This window comes from Callospermophilus lateralis, chromosome 1 (genome assembly GCF_048772815.1).
Source record: "Callospermophilus lateralis isolate mCalLat2 chromosome 1, mCalLat2.hap1, whole genome shotgun sequence".
NCBI classification, from domain to species: Eukaryota; Metazoa; Chordata; class Mammalia; order Rodentia; family Sciuridae; genus Callospermophilus; species Callospermophilus lateralis.
Window position 1 is genome coordinate 143,503,224 of NC_135305.1, and position 16,852 is coordinate 143,520,075.

General features: G+C 40.4%; 2 pseudogenes; one reads left to right on the forward strand and one right to left on the reverse strand.

Moving 5' to 3' along the window:
* Positions 1-2,707, reverse strand: LOC143399325 (chondroitin sulfate synthase 1 pseudogene; annotated as a pseudogene).
* Positions 2,708-9,653: 6,946 nt separating this feature from the next.
* Positions 9,654-11,295, forward strand: LOC143399331 (KH domain-containing RNA-binding protein QKI-like; annotated as a pseudogene).
* The last annotated feature ends 5,557 nt before the right edge of the window (positions 11,296-16,852 follow it).

The window sequence follows — 16,852 nt, forward strand, 5'->3', positions numbered from 1 at the left end:
CTAAAATTTTTTTAAATAGATAATTAAAAATGTTTTGGCCAGCGGAGTTGACTGGCTGCTTTGACTGTAACTTGGATTATTTTTCTCCAGTCACATTTCAGCTAATTGCTGCATGGAATCATGTGATGATGCTTTGGACCACAAACACATTTTGTATTCTTTGGGAATCCAGATTAGGGTTCATGAAAGACAGGGTGCTGGACATGCACTATTCCTACATCCTGGCTTCTGAACATCTTCAAACCTGCTTGGAGAACATTGCTGAAGATTTCCAGATCCTTCATCCCCAGATGAGAATGGAAATTGCCACCCACTTGGGCAAGATATCCCTTTAAGTACCAGTAATGTCAAAAACACAGCTTCTTTAGAAGCCAGTTTTTTTTTTTTTTTGAGTAAAAGGAAAAATGGTTTTCCATGGTAACTTTCTCACCATAAATAATGTTTCAATCACACTGTCTAAAGATGATTGGGGAATGTGTTTGTTGGCCCCAAACTGTATTTGCTCAACACTGTTGCAGGAGTTCCATGGTAAACAGCAGTCAATTTCACAGAAGAAGTGCAGATTTGTTAATAATTGAGAACATCCCACCCTGAGGGCCAGAACAATTGAAAATTCTACAGACACAGGCAAAATCTTCATATCACTTTTAGGGTACTTACTGCTATAATCTCTCATCTGTTCTACTAGTTTAGCCTTATCAGGGTTGGAGTCAGAATTAAAATGTAGTACAACCACTTTGGTGTTCTGATTTGGGGTGGGACATGTCTTCCCCAAGTTTCCCAGAAACCTCATAAACATGTCAAAATATCCAGTATATGACATTTTAATCTTTGGGCTCTTTGCATTTGTTCTTGGATCCAGGGAACTGGAAAGGAAGAAGCTTATTCAAGGAACTAGAGAGGAAGAATAGGTTTTCAGATTCTGTTGGCCAGCTCCTGAGTGTCTAGTTCCTAATGCTCCACAAACTGGATCTTGCTGAAAATCTGCTATAGGTCTGCATGCCTCCTCACTGGAACTGACATCTTCTTGCCTTTATACTTCCTGTGTAGAAGGAGCAGGTTCAGAATGTACTCTGCCCCATACATGGGATTCACCACAAGATGATAGCCACACAGGATCTACTTGAAATCCATGATGCATTCCTAGGTCTTGGTGGTGGCCTTGATCATTTCCACAACCTACATGAAGATGTCACCCAAGGCTTCCATCTAGGCTGAGTTCATTCCTTTTTTTTTTGGGGGGGGTGCAGGTTTGCTAACTCTCCACAGCCAAATATAAATTCTACCCAGTCAGAAATTCCCATTGCAGAATTTCCTCTTGATGGCAGGACTGAAACCTCAGGAAGGAAGCAAGGATTCCCAGATGTTGGTCCTCTTTATGCATCTCGGTGTTGCTGTATTTGCTCATTAGGATGATTTCTCATTGGAACTGTATTGTGTGATGATGCTGCTCTGCAATTTGCTGACTGAGAATGTAGCTATGCAGTTTATGCTGGTAGCTTTGGTTTTTGTTCAGGTTAAATGTGATAGCTTGGAGAATCTTACTGTAATGGAGTTCTCAGATGTACCCCTTCTTGTTCTTTTCAGAATTCTCATTTTAAGAAAAAGCTGATGCATCTCACAAGACCCAAAACACTTCTGTAGAGCTCAGTCCTGTCTGCCTGAGAAACAGGGGCTCACTGATATTCAAGCTCCTCAGAAATCTCTTCAGATAATCTCCTTTGATATAAAGATCATCATCTGCTTCCAGATCACTGTCTAAGTGGTGCTCATGCATATACTTAAGCATCATAAAAGTCTTCTGGGATGGGCAAGTGCCATCCACACCCCACAGTGGCACTTCTGGAATTGGTACAGATGTGTCTGAACCCTCAGTAGAGAAAAACTCCACTATCCCAAGAATTGTCTTAGGTCATGTTCTGAATGTGGACACAGCAGGAGTCTGAAGTATTTCTGGGTGGTCATTACTCCCACAAAGAGGAGGTTCCTGTCATATGAGGCCACCAACTGGGAAAAGCCTTGTGCCTCACAGACATCTTCCTGTGCCCTGCAGGCCTGGGTCCTTTTGCTGTGCCCACAGTCCTCCAGTCTGCTATGTCACAACTGACCCACGGGTCTCACTGGTTGTAGCTCTGAAGCACAGAGAAGAACAAGCCTGTGAGGCCAGCACAAAGCCCAGCAGGAGCCAGATCTGAGGCAACAAGCAGAGCTAGGCTCGCCAACTTGCCTGGAGCCATGCCCATGCCAATCTGCCTGCAGGGCCGCTCCCACCACCTATGTTCAGGAACCCACCACCACAGCTTCCAGTGGCAGAGACCAGCTTGCCCTCATGATGGTCCCAGATGCTCAGCGGGTGACTAGGGCCTGGTCCCAGATGCTCAGCAGGTGACTAGGGCCAGCCATGCCCATGGCGGCTGCAGAGCTGACAGCAGGCCTGGTGCTGAAGATTCATTATGCACACCTGCCCACACACCACAGTGACCTGCTCCTTTAAGAGTAGAACATGCCCTGTTCATGCAAGCTGCATCTCCTGAGCAACACCGCCATGACTATTCTTCCTTTTCCATGGAAGTGTGGGGGCAGTGCAAAGGCAATGGCAATGGCACCTGCTCAGAGATCTTGTCCTGCCCTGATGGCACCCAGGCAGGCTCCACACCTGTTCTCCTTGTGGCCTAGACTGCTGCTGCTGTTTCACATGCTCAGACATGGCTCACCATTTCTCTTTGATATATTTTCAGTTGATTTTTATGCAATGTGAGAAATAATGGTCTAGTTTTATTCTTCTACATATTCCACCATGCCCTTCTACCATGCTGTTCTTGTGATAGACTCAGAAGCTCATGGAGACCTGTGAAGCCACCAGCCAAAAATTAATGTGCCCTTCTCTAACTTTTTCCTGTCAGGTATAATGGTCACAGTGAAAAAGAGCTGACCACCACAAATGGGAGAGTTACAGAGCTCATTTGGGGTTCTGGTAGTCCTGCCCAGCATGCAATACTGAGGGGAGTCCTAAAACTTAAGAAGGGTAAGAAATGGGAACTTGAGAACCTGAAGAATTAATATCTCTGCTAAAGGTACTTACATAGCTGATCATAAATCCTAACAATGATATAGTTTTGTAATTTAGTTTCTAACATATTACCATGTGAATTAAAGACAGGAGAAATAAAGTTCATAGTTTGAATCAATAATGGAAATGAACACAAGAATGCCAGTATGCACATCATACTTATGACAACAGCATCATAAACAAGAAGGAATACATGAGGGTGGGAGGAGAGGGAACATGACAATACAACTCAGGCAGCATCATTGCAAACTATGTTGGTATTGATGTAAAGCACATAGAAACCACTATAAAAATAAATTTCAAAAATTAATAAAAGGACATGAAAGGTAACAAAAGTGGTATGATGGGGGAAAATAAACAAATCACAATGGAAGCTGCTAGTGGATCAGTGAGGAACCTAAAAAAAAAATGGGTAAAATATATGTAGAAATCAGCACATTGGCAGAAGTCTGTCATTATCTGTGATGACATTAAATGGAACACATGAGTCTTGGTTTCTCAATACCTAAGAAGCCTGCATCCACACAAACTTTCACACAATTTCTGTACACTATTGCATGTGGGGAGATAGGCTTGGGTTTGGCAGATTCTCTTCTAACAGAAACAAGGCACCTGTTGACATGAACGTGACCTGCCATGACTTCCCATGCACCGTCAATGCCACCAATCAGAGACACAGGACAGGGTACATTTTGGCACAACTGGCACAGAGTGAGGCTAGACATACTGACAATAGGCTCTCCAGGGACAGAAGATTTGGGGTCCTCAGGAGAGGGGCTTCCACTCTGTGAATCCTCAACCAGCAAGTGTCAGTGGAAGGGCATTCAGAGGAATCCAGGAGAGAAGCTTTGGTTGCACAGAGTTCAGGAGTGAGGCCAGCCTTGGGGTGAAAAGGAGGAGTCCAACTGTAGTCCCTGAATGGACATCAGGAGTTTTTAATCTGTGTCTGGGGTTGCAGTGACATTGCAGTGATATTCTGAGGGTCAGACTAACACAGGATCACACCCCAGGACACTGGAAATAGCCAAGGGACAAAGAAGACCTCACCAGGGAAATGCACTGAAGGAGGCTGATTGTATGTGTAAGCATGGCAGACCACACTGGTTGAATTTTGTAAGGGAGAACATACTAAGCTTCAGATGCTGTAGGAGGGAGCACAGTGTGAGAATATGCGGCTCCTCGGGTCTATTTCCTTCTCCCAGCATGACTGCATGTGCCTCCTGTTAATCTCAGGGGACTTTTTATCACTGTCCAGAAGTCATCCATGGGAAGGCTTCTCTATCTTAGGGTCTTCCAAAGTTGCCTGCACAGTCTTCTCTGGCATTTCCTCCCACCTCCAGCCATGCATACCTTTCTCAGGAAGAATTTCCTATGTGGTCTTGCATGAGGGAAGGGGGCACTTGGTCACTTCTCCCTGCAAAAAAATAGACAGGCTCCCTGAGGAGAATCTCAGATTGACACTAACTCTCATCTGCCTCAGTTCATAGCCCTAAACCTGGAATTCACCTTAGTTCAGAGGCAGGATCCTCTCTGCTTGAGGAATACTTGAGAATTCATTTTTTAAAGCTCAGCCATGGAAACTGTGATACTGATGAACTTCACAGAAAATAAGGTACCTTAATTTGTTTTGTCTGTCAGGACTGGATTGTAGTGCTTTTTTACATGTCACATAAAGCATGGAAGATTTAAAAAATAAGAATAAATGTGGCCACTTATTGTACATTGCAGAATGAGATGTGTCAAACACAATGTTTGAGACTAAAATTGGTGGTAAATCCATAAATGTAGTCAGTTGATTAAGTAAACAATGTATAACACGTGAAATACATAAAAGCATGTAAACAAGAACAGAAATATTAAATGAAATGCCAAAGATGAAACCAAAGTCCATGTGGGAGATACTAATAGGACCATGAGGAATGTGAGGGTCTATGGTGACCTTATGCTGAGTCACTTGTCATCAGTGGTCTCTCAGCAGGGAGCTGCCCTGCCTTTGGACAGGAATATGAAAGGGCAGCAGCCCATCAGAACTAGACGCAATTAAAAAAAAAAAAAAAAAAAAACAGCTCAGAAGAATTGGAAAAGTGGCAAAGGATTCAAAACCTGGAAAGTGACTGTAACCAGTGGTCAGGGAAGTCAATGGTGATATTTTGCCCAAAGCAGCTTGAAGAAAGTTGAATGCTGAACCTCCAACTCCTCAGTCTCTTCTTTTGTCCCCATAGCTATTTTGAGTGGCTTCCTATTAATAAGATGCCCAGAGGATTCATAACTTCCATGTTGACCAAACACACACTTACCTCCAAAATCTAGAGATGAAGCGAGAGTGGTCTCAGAAAGCCCGGCTGTGCTGTGCATTTGAGGAGAGAAATCAATGAAGAAAGATGTCCCACAAAGGCACTCAGGGACTCTTAGGGTTTGGATATAGGGTGTGCCATAAATATCATGGGGAAGGCAATGCAAGAATCTTGAGAGGAAAAAATGAAAAGGTTGTGAGTTGTAAACTAATCAGTGGTTAACTCCAATGATATAGATGGTAACTATATGCAGGCAGACTGTGGCTGAATGGGTTGTCTGGAGATGAGACTTTGGGGTTTCTATTTTGTTCCTGGTTTCTCTGGGAGACAGAGGTCTCCCTGCTTCCTGATTGTCATGATTCAAGATGCTTTTCTTCTCTATGTCATTCAGCCATGATATTCTGCCTCAGTTTAAAAACAGCAATTGAGATGGCCATGTATGAACTGACAAATCTCAAATCCTGAGACAAAAAAGAAAATTCCTCCTCATTTTTTCTTGTCAGATTTTGATCACAGCAACAACATACCTAACTAGTCATAAACTAGGAAGGCCATTCTATACTCAGAAAGCTGATCTAGGCTAATAAATTCCATGGTAAATATCCTGATGCTCCATCTAGTACCACTCATTCCTTGCATTTTTATAATGAAAATTGAGCCATATGTCCTAGTTATTCTGGGTTATGAAACAGTTGAAGCATCAGAACCATGCTGGAGGTGAATCCAAGGACATGTAAACAACCTGACCCCTCCTCTCTATGTAGTGGCCTAACAGATACACATATGCAGGCATGAGTCACAAGATTGCAGGGATTCACTTCTAGCCTCCATGGCTTGTACAACAGAAGCGTTCCTTCTACTACCAGAAATATACATGTGATCAATTTTGAGAAATACACTAAAACTATCACATTTTAAACTAAACATGGCACCATATTCCATGTGTGTCAACCAGAAACTCATTGCCACTTCCATGATCACTCAGTCTCCACCTAAACATAATTATGATATCCAGGCTTCATGTAATAAGATGATCCACCAAACTACCACCCCAAAAAATGTGCATCTTTTTTAAACAAGAAAATACATTTTTTGAGCTCAAATATGTTCATTGTCCTCCACCTATGATCTCCTGTAAATTAAATATTGAAATAAAATGTTAACTTTTTTTTTTCCCTTTTGAACCAGGGATTGAACTCAGGAGCAATGGGCCACTGAGTCACATCCCCAACCTTATCTTGTGTTTTATTTAGAGACAGGGTCTCACTGAATAGCAAGGCACTAAGCTATTCTTGAGTCTTCTTTGATAACATGATCCTCCTGCTTCAGTCTACCAAGCAGCTGGGATTACAGGCATGTGACACCAGGCTTGGATAGTTACATATTTTTAACACACCTATGTTAGTTGACACTAGAATCAGACAGAGGAAGGAAAACATATTCAAATATATTCACATTAAAATATTTTTCCATAGAATTCTAATTGGTGATTTCTTACTTCTGTATTCTAATTCCCTTGACCACCAAAAAAAATGCTTTGGCTAATGTAGATCTCTAGCTAGTAGTGCCAGGTGGAAGGCACAAATCATCACTTCATACAACATAGGTGCACCAATAGCCCTGCTGAGTTGGATTGTGTTGGTATTCTGACCTTAAGTGCAGTCCAAGGAAGTACTAGAGAACATGCTTCTTTCTATGCATTGCCTCCTTATTTTGAGTCAGCAATGGCAAACTAATTCCCCTGATTATCAGGACCAATCATGACCCAATAGCCCCAAATTGGTCTAATGATTCCTTGTCATGAGTAGCAAAAGGGAGGCTTAAACCCAGGGTAGAGCAGTCATTCTTGTGTCCTGTGTTTAGAACTAAGTCCTCTGCACTAGATCAATAATAGGGTTGAATTACTGAAATGGGAATCAAACATTGTGCTAGTGAGTCACTAGTGTGTGGAGTCATTCCCAGTCCCAGGCCCTAATTCCAGCTTCAGGAATTCTGCATATGCCACAAACATCATTATGTATTGGATATGGGTGTAACCACTCACCAAGATTCATCTTTGGCTCCTCAAAAGCCAGTCAACCTTTTTGTCAGACCTGGTGTTTTAGAATGTTGGGGAAATGTAAGAGTAGTAATGGCAAGAATATGGCTTGATTACTGCCCTTTATTGGCTGTGACATAAGCATTGTGTTCAGAAGACCCATGTTGAATATCACCAGGGTGGTTAAGGTGTTCACTAAGTACATGGATAACAGTTTTGGCAGAAGCACTGCAGGCAAGGAAAACAAGCTCCCTCAAGGGTAAATGCACGTTTCACTGAGAACTAATGTCAGTCTGCCATGATGAAAGTTCTAGTGTCATCAATCTGCTCTGAGGTACCTGGCCTCTTCCCATAGGAAATAACCTCATATTAGAACTCAGGGTTGGGTTCTGCTGTTGCCACCTGGCTATAGGCAGGTCACCTCTGTGAGTGGAAATATGTTGTCATGACCACATGAATACTCTCTCTTCATGAAAGCTGGACTTTTTGTTCATGAGCTGTTTGGGAAAACGTGTTTATAGGGAAGGAAACCACCTGAGATACACAAATTGAATTAAGATCCACCTCATCATCAGGATCATTTCCTTCTCAGGTCACTCTTTGGAGATTATGACCTGGCATCAAAATACCTTCATGACTTTGCAAACAGAGAGTTTATTTTCTTTATAGTAAAAACGTGATGATGAAAACAGTCACTTAAAATCAACTGCATTTCTGTGAAAATAGAAGAAGCTTGTAACATTGAACAGTGAAAGGACTGCTTTTTTATACTCCCAAATTAGATTATTTATATAACTTCTGTCTCTCTATATGAATACACTACCAGTGTAACTCTGAATCATGTAAAACCACAAGAATGATAAATTATATTCCATATATATATATATATATATATATATATATATATATATATCCAAAATCACTCTACTGTCATGTACATCTAAAAATAAGAAATACAAATTTTAAACAATTATACTATATAGATTTAGAAGTGTTATATTAGTATACTACTTAAATTATGGACTTTCATAAGATAGTTGGTCAAAGAGTAGTTTTGAAACAAACATCCAATTTCTTCAAAGTTGAATTTATTCTAATAAACACAAATCACATTTACATATCTGGCTTCAAATATCAAAGGGTGAATATTATTTCTGTTAACAACTCAGTGGTTAGAAAATTACCAATCCGGCTTCAGTTATTTGGTTAAGTAAATCTACCTTAAAAATGTAAATGAGAAAATAGAAAAAGATCAAACATTTCTGAGAAAATTTTACTGTCCAAATTGACATGTAATATAAATATATAAAACCTTTTTTAAAGAAATGACATGAGAAAAAGTATATACATTATATCACAAATAAGTGTTCATCTTATCTTTGTGGAAATGATACTTCTTTACTATAGTGGGTTATATAACATTATTAAAATAATTATGCATGCTTCTGTAATTTAATGTGGTTAGGAGACTTTGCATAATCAGCTTTCATGGTTTTATTAGACATTTTTGGACCAGAGTCATCAGGTAGCAGCAGTGTCACGCTCACCTTTTACCCAAAGCCTCACCTCCTCCCATAGGACATACACATGGAACTCCTGGGATAGTGTCTGGTGCTGGAAAGTCGGAAACATGGGGCCTTTACCATATGCCCATGCAGAGTACTGGGAGGGAGCCCTGCTCTTGCTCCTTCCCAGATGCAAATTATCCATGATGCTAAGCCTCCTTGACCTTCTCACTGGCAAATTACACAGTTCTGGCTTCATATTCAAGTGATGACTGGTGTTATTTTGTACCTACCAGCAACAGGCTTTGCACCATGAGCTGTTCTTCAAAAGGCATATAATTCTCTACAACAGGTGACATGACAGTTCCCAAATGCCATGGTCTGCATTAGGAATCTCCTAGGGGTCTTTCCCTAAATAGCAGATTTTGTCTCCTATCACCAAGTCCTCTATTAGCATATATAGAGAGGATATGTTTGTCCATACAGCTGGGGACCAGAACCACTGTGGCATGTCACAGTGTCTCCTCACACTGGAATACATACACATTCATCAACATTCACTGTAGCTCATATAGAAGCCTCCATGGTCCTCAGCTCTGTGCCTAGAGCAGGAGCCAGTGCAGAGAGGTACACTGGGTCCTCAGCAGACAGTTCTCAGAGTTACCCCCACCCATACCTTCTTTCTGGCACTAATGCCAAGGCATAGGGTAATGTGGTCTGTGGAGACTGGAATATGGTCAGGGGAAATGGTAATCCCAGATAACCTGATGCAGTTGGTGAAGGACAAGCAGCTCTTAAGCATCCTGTCTAAATTCTGAGGGATCTTCAACCACCTCAGCAGCTGCCAGATAAAGGAATTAGCAGAGTACATAAAGTCATGCACACACGTTAAATGTCGGTACAAAAATAAGAGGATTGCAAAATTTTCTGATTATTTGGGGCCTATTGTTCAGTTATGAGAGAAACTAAATGTGTCTGTAGGAGAATATTCTGATTTTAGCGACTCCAAAATGGTGTGACCACTTTGGAAAGCAGATTGGAGATTCCTTAGAAAACTTTTAATGGAATCACCATTTTACACAGCATTCCCACTCTTAGATGTATACACCAAAGACTTAAAATCACACCCTAGTGATGCAGTGATATCACTGTTCATAGCAGCTGAATTCACAGTAGCTAAACCATGGAAACAATCCTGATGCCCTTCAACATTTGAATGTATAAACAAACTGTAGTACATTTCCAGAATGGAATATTACTCAGCCTTAAAGAAGAATGAAATTATAGCATTGTCAGATAAGTGGAGAGAGTTGGGAATATCATGGAACAGAATAAGTCAATCCCAGAAAGCCAAAGGCCAAATATTTTTTTCTGATAAGTGGATCAGGTCTATAACATTCTGAAGGAGAGTCAAGAGAAGAATGGAACATTTTGGATTGAGCAGAGGAGAGGAGGTGGAGGGGAGGGTGTGTGGGGATGAGATGGTGGAATGAGAAAGACATTACTACCCTTTGTATGGTATGATTTAATGAATGGAGTGACTCTGCATCATCTACAACCAAAGAAATGAAAAGCTGTGCTCTATTTGTGTAAACAAATTTAAAAAATTTAAATATTTAGATTTTAATTTTCTTAGTAGGATCTTTGGCACCAGAGGATTTACAGCTAAAGAGCTTGAGGCAGAAACGGGAGGTAAAACAATGGCCTGAGACAAAGTCTCAAAGATAAAGAGAAGGAGGAACAAAATAGAGCAAACTGAATTGGGAGTATATACATGAAGATTTAGATGTACTAATCACTGTGGAAAGTGCTCAGGATAGAGCAAAGTAAACTATAGAGGGCCACTGAAGAATTGAGGCAAATACTGGTACCTGCAGCAGAAAGGGAAAAATGTTCAAACTGAGTTAAAATTATAGAATGTTTATTTTATCCATCCTTAATAAAAATTTGAGAACAAGGTACATCCATGATGTGTCACTGTATTGGGAAAACTGAAGAAGATGTAGTTGATGAAACTTCTGATTCTGAATGACACCTGCAGAGGTGCCCACATTAAATCACCAGACCTTGCCTTTTCTCTTTTGGCAGCAGCCCAGGCTGCTCCAAGGATCATAACTGGGGCTGTTTCTTTTCTCTGTGAAGTGACCCTGAGTACTCTTCTCCAGCTGACCCTAAATGTTGGTACAAAAAATAAAAGGATTGCAAAAGGATGCCTTTGATCAGACAAATACCAACCTCTGTCCTGCCAAAAGGAACTCCTCACACTAATGCTGTGATTGTCCCTCCAGGGCCAGAGGCTGGGTTGATCTGCACACCGTACAAATATCTTACATGTTGGCACCAGCCACTTCAGTTCTCGAGTACTCTATTGAACCCAATGGTGTGTGAGGTGCAGTGGCTACTAAAATTCGAAGGCACAGTATGTGTGTCCATCCTTTCCAAAGGATTATGACTGAAGGTGGAGCTGACACTGGCAACTAACCTATGAACTTCTGTTCTCTGAACTCTTTGCCCAGTAATGACCTGACCGTGCCTGCCTGCTGATCACTTAAATGGTTATTGCTTTTGCTTGTCTGTGGTCAGTGCAGCAGGCTGAGGGACTTGTCTGTTCATTTATCTTACAATCTAGGTGAAAAAAAAGACAAATAAAATGTTGTCTTCCAGCTCAGCTTTCTGTCCCCCAACTCCATCCATGTGTAGGTGAAAGGGGTTCTAGAACCTGTATTGAACAGTAGAGTAAAGCATTATGTCCCAAATCATCCCACAGTACTGATCATCTTTCAATTTCTTATCCCAAGATTAAATTACATATTCATTTAATGTGCCACTGTTCTGACTTCATGTTACACATGCTGTTGTTTTAATTTATTTACAATACAGGCTGTGCCATTATGATATTAATTTTGTTGTTTTAGTTGAATAACATGTAATACTCAAACACTTGAGGTGACAGTGAAAAATGAAACTATAAATTCTTTCAGCTTCATTTCATATATATTTAACTGAATATTTTGGACATTTATCAAAGGTCTTCAATGGGGAAAGAAAATTTATGAAATACTAGATGAGTAACATGTATGACTAATGTTGGCTCTGAACAAATTTTGAAATCTTAGTTGACAAAATATTGGATCAATGAAAAAGAAGCATGAATTTTGAAATCTGAATGCCTTGGTTCTCAGTATTACCATTCTTTTTCTCTTACATATTTGTTTAGTTGTCAATGGACATTTATTTTATTATTTATATGTGGTGCTGAGAATCGAACCCAGTGCCTCACTTAGGCTAGGTACGAGTGCTCTACCATTGAGCTATATCCCCAGCCCATCATTCTTTTTTAAAAAACCTTTTAGTTGTAGATGGACACAATGCCTTTATATTATTTATTATATGTGGTGCTTAGGATCAAACCCATGGCCTCACACATGTGAGGTAAGCACTCTACCACTTAGCTACAACCACAGTCCCTGTATTATCATTCTTTATTGAACTATTTCTTATTAAAGTATACAGTTTTAAGACATATTTTTACAATACTATGTAATTTTAGCATGGTTAGATTGGAGTGATGCCCATATGTTTGTAGAGCAGATATATATATTTTGTCTAGACTTTATTATTATCTTAGTAGTTTTCATGCTCTCTCTATATGGAAACCAAACTATTTCCAATGAGATACATGTCATTTAATGAATTTATCACCATTGGTACAAGTTTATAATGTATGTTTCCAACTTGTTTTATATGTATGTGATATATTATAACAAAAATTATTCTTGAGAAAAGGATTCAAAAATGTAAAACCACAATTTTTATAAATGAAAATTGCCAATTGTTTCCCAGTCCTTTCTTATATTGGGTGTCTTGACTTGATATTTAGTTAGCTAATAAATGGATCAATTAATTGAACACTTATGAAATTTTGTTGGGATTTTACTTACCTTGAAATTTAATTATTCATTTCTTTATTGTACCTATTCACCCACATTGTTAATTTAGTGAATATTATAATACCAACCTAAAAAACAACCTAAAAAGCAAACTTAGGGGTATGAGAGGAGAGTACTGATGGTGATGGGGGTCACCAGGGTAACTCCTTTGTAATTCATTGAGATCTACCTCAGGAACATCTACTTCTTTTTAATGTGTTTTATTTTACAGAATGAGTTGAAAAAGCAACTCTTACCAAGGAAATATAATTTTATTTAAAAATTTAACAAGAAGTACTAATATTAAAATTAATAAACAAAGAATACATAAATCTGTAAATTCTACACATAATAGACTGTTATGTCTTTGGAACCATAAAAACAACTCCTTCCCTAAGTCTTGCTGGCTAATTCCAGGTGCTGCACACCACAGGTGTCATCTCTCCCGTGTCCCGAGGCCAAAATTACTTCTCTCCCAGGTGTTTTACGGAGTCTATAACACAGAAACAGGGAAAAAAATGTCACTTTGGATGAGTTGCTGGCCACAGAGAGTGTCCAGAACCACAATTGTTCTCAGGAAATGCAAGATGAATTGGGCCCTGATCTTTCCTGGGCTCTGGGCAGGGAGCACTGAGGCAGGTATGTTGCCTTCAGCTGAGGCTGTTGTCTGTGGGCAGAGAATCTCTATGAATGTCCTCAGCAGCAAATTCTCATGAAGATTCACCTTCAGAACCTTCTGAGGCTGCTCCCCTAGAGAGTAAACATGAGGCAATGGGAAGGGTTCTCTAGGACATTTGGGTGTAAAGGCTGAGTAGCACACATCTGGAGGACCTGAGGAGCAGCCCCTGTGATGACACAGGGTGGAGCAAGGACCCTGCTCCTCCAGCCCTACCCTCTTTAGCCCTATCCTCAGACAGCTCTGTGCACTGATTTTAATCAAATTGCACCTCCTCTTGCATGGCCATGTTCACATGTAACTGGGGCCACTTCAGTGCTCTATTTCTTCTGATGGATTGCATAAAGTGCAACAAAGAAACTTAAATAATAGAGAACATGTGATTTTGACCTCTCCTCTCCCTCAAGTTTTTTCCACACACAAATTTCCTCTTCCTAAACTGCTTTATCACTTTTGCTGCATTGAGCCCACATTTTAAACCAGGAGAGGGCCCCTGGAAACAATTCATGTTATGGGAACTACTTTCCAATTGTGTAATCTTGACCTAGGAAAGGAAGGGTAAATTCATGCATGCTCAGAGCCAGCAAAGGCAGAAGAACCCAGCTACTCAGTGTTTTCTAGAACAGAGCCAGATTGTTTATGTCTCATACATCAGGCAACAACTCAATATTTCTGAAGACCCCTACACTCAAGCTCTGTACATGGCCATGCTGTATTGCTCAGCATGATTCAGTGGTGTGGCCTGTGGTCAAAACCAGGGAAAGACTAAGAATGTTAGTGCAGAGAGATTTAACAGAAATTGAAGGTCCAAGGATCTCAACCATCTGGATGAGGAAAGCACATTTAGAAAATGTGGGAAATATGATAATGTTTCAAATGTCATAAATATGGGAAATATGAAACATAGAAAAGCTACAGAGGCTCTACATAAGAAAGGATAAATAAGAGAACCAACAGGAAATCAATTACGTACAGATTACTGGTCCTTTTCTCTTCCTCCTCCTCCATCTTCTCATCCTCCTCCTCCACCTCCTCCTCCTCCTTCTCGTCCTTCTGCTTCTCCTCCTCCTCCTTCTCCTCCTCCTCCTCCTTCTCCTTCTCCTTCTCCTCCTCCTCCTCCTCCTTCTCCTTCTCCTCCTCCTCCTCCTCCTTCTCCTTCTCCTCCTCCTCCTCCTCCTTGTCCTCCTCCTCTGCATCAGTTTCTACGTCTTCCCTATGTACCATGGCCTTGATTGTGATGATGTGGCCTTAGAAAAAGGAAAGGCAGATTTAAAGTCAAGGTGAGAACTTGATTGATACTGCTCCTGGTGTCCTAGAGACAAAGACAAAGCTCTCCATTCTTCCTCTTGTCTGCACTCTTATCTCCTGGCCTCCATCACCTCACCTCTGCAATGAGAAACAGATCTAGGATCACAAGAGCTCTTTTCCAGTTCACATTCTGCCACTGTACTCAGTAGGGATGTCTGTGTCATCCTGTTCCTCCAAGAGGAAGCCAGAGTCTCCCTGACTTTCCAGAGTTAGGCCTCTTGAATATAAGCACATTCAGATGTTCCTCCTAGTCCCAGGGCTTGGCAATTAGATGAAGACTGGAGGTTAGAAACATGTTCAAGGAGGAACTTCTCCCAACTCTTTTATAGGAGAACACACTGACCTGTCAAGGGAGCACTGAAACAATGTTCTTTAAGTTGCCCACATTTGGGAGTTTATTTTAAACCAGGAGTAGAAAAACACAGAAGAGAAAGTGCTTCTCTAAGAAGAGAACATGCAGAGGGGAATTGTGACTTCTTATTCACTGCTTAGCACTAGTGAGAGCTTCAATTACAGTTTAAGAAAGTCACTTTAAGAAAGTGTGTTCCACTAGATTCCTTCCATTGTGCATCAAAACTAAAGTGCAGATTTTAATTCTTTCATGCACAATGCCAAAAAAAAATAGCCAACAATAAAAGCCAACCTACTTGATGCTTAGAAGAGGCAAATTCAGGACAAAGTGGGACTTTCATGGACGATTGTGTTTAACTGTCAAAGCAGAAAAATGTCTTCTTATAAACAGGATGCTCAAAGTCATGAGGTCTACTAGCTATTATTTTTATAAAAACAATACATATTTCTGTTTATTTTTATTTCATGCCAGTTCCTCATTTCCCACATGAGTTAGGTGAACTCAATTCCTAGAAGGAAACCTTTCTCATTTAGTCATACCCTTAGGGCTGTTCCTACCTGCAGTCTCTTCCTCATCACTGCTTGAATCATAATCTTTGCTCCATGTCCAACCTTTAGAGACACAAACATCAGCAACAGCATTACTTAGGATTGTCTCATGCATTCTTTGTCACAATTAAGCTCATGATGGTTACTAGGATTGCATGATATTTGTCCTGCACAGAATTGTGTGATTGAGGCTTGGTTATTAGTATGGTAATAATGAGAGTTGTGAAACCTGTATGAGGAAGGGTCTCCTTGGACGTGATGAGGTCATTTAAGAGTATGAGACTCAGAAGTAGGAATATATATTTCTCAAACCCTTGCTAGATCCTGGTTATATAAGAAGAGAAAATGAATCATCTGATCCCTGCTGGCTTCCTGTCTTCCCATCTGATGTCTCCATCCTGCACCTGCAACCATGCTGATGCCCCAATCATGCAATGCAGCTAAGAGGGCATTCACTAAAGCCAAGTGTTTGCCAGTGCCATACTCTTGTATCTTCAGGACTGTAAGCTAAACACACCTGTATAAATTATTCAGTCTCAAGGGATTTATTATTAGCAAGAAAAACAGAGTCACATATTAATGGTCAGGATCACCCTGATCTCTGTTCTGGCTTCCAGACCATCTCTGAGCTCTGGGGAGTCAGAAAAATTGCAAACCTTCAAGATTGAAGTTTTCAAATTTTAACTACTTTCTTCCATTGACACATTATTACTCTCTCCTTGAAATAGACCAAGTTTGCATGCAAACCATGATGCCAAAAGTTTCAGGAATACAAACTCACAGAGCATATACTGTGCCATTATCAGAGCAGCTGCCCAAAAGAGAATGTGAATGTTCTCTGCCTTATGCACATGGGTCTAATGGCCACTTGAAATGTGGAACTGGGTTAAGGTTTTGAAAGTTTTGTATTAAAATTTAAATAAAATTAAAAATGTATACCACATCCAAAAAGTGATTGCTGTTTTGGATGACCAAGACCTGGAGTTCAAAGATGAAGCAAGCATAAATTTCCTTCCCCTAGGTTTCCTTGGAAAGCAGTTTGGTAGCATAAACTCACTCCTCATTTAAAAGTAGACTGTGGACTCATGCAAAAGGGTCAGGAACTCTCTGAGGGACTGAGGAATCTGAATCA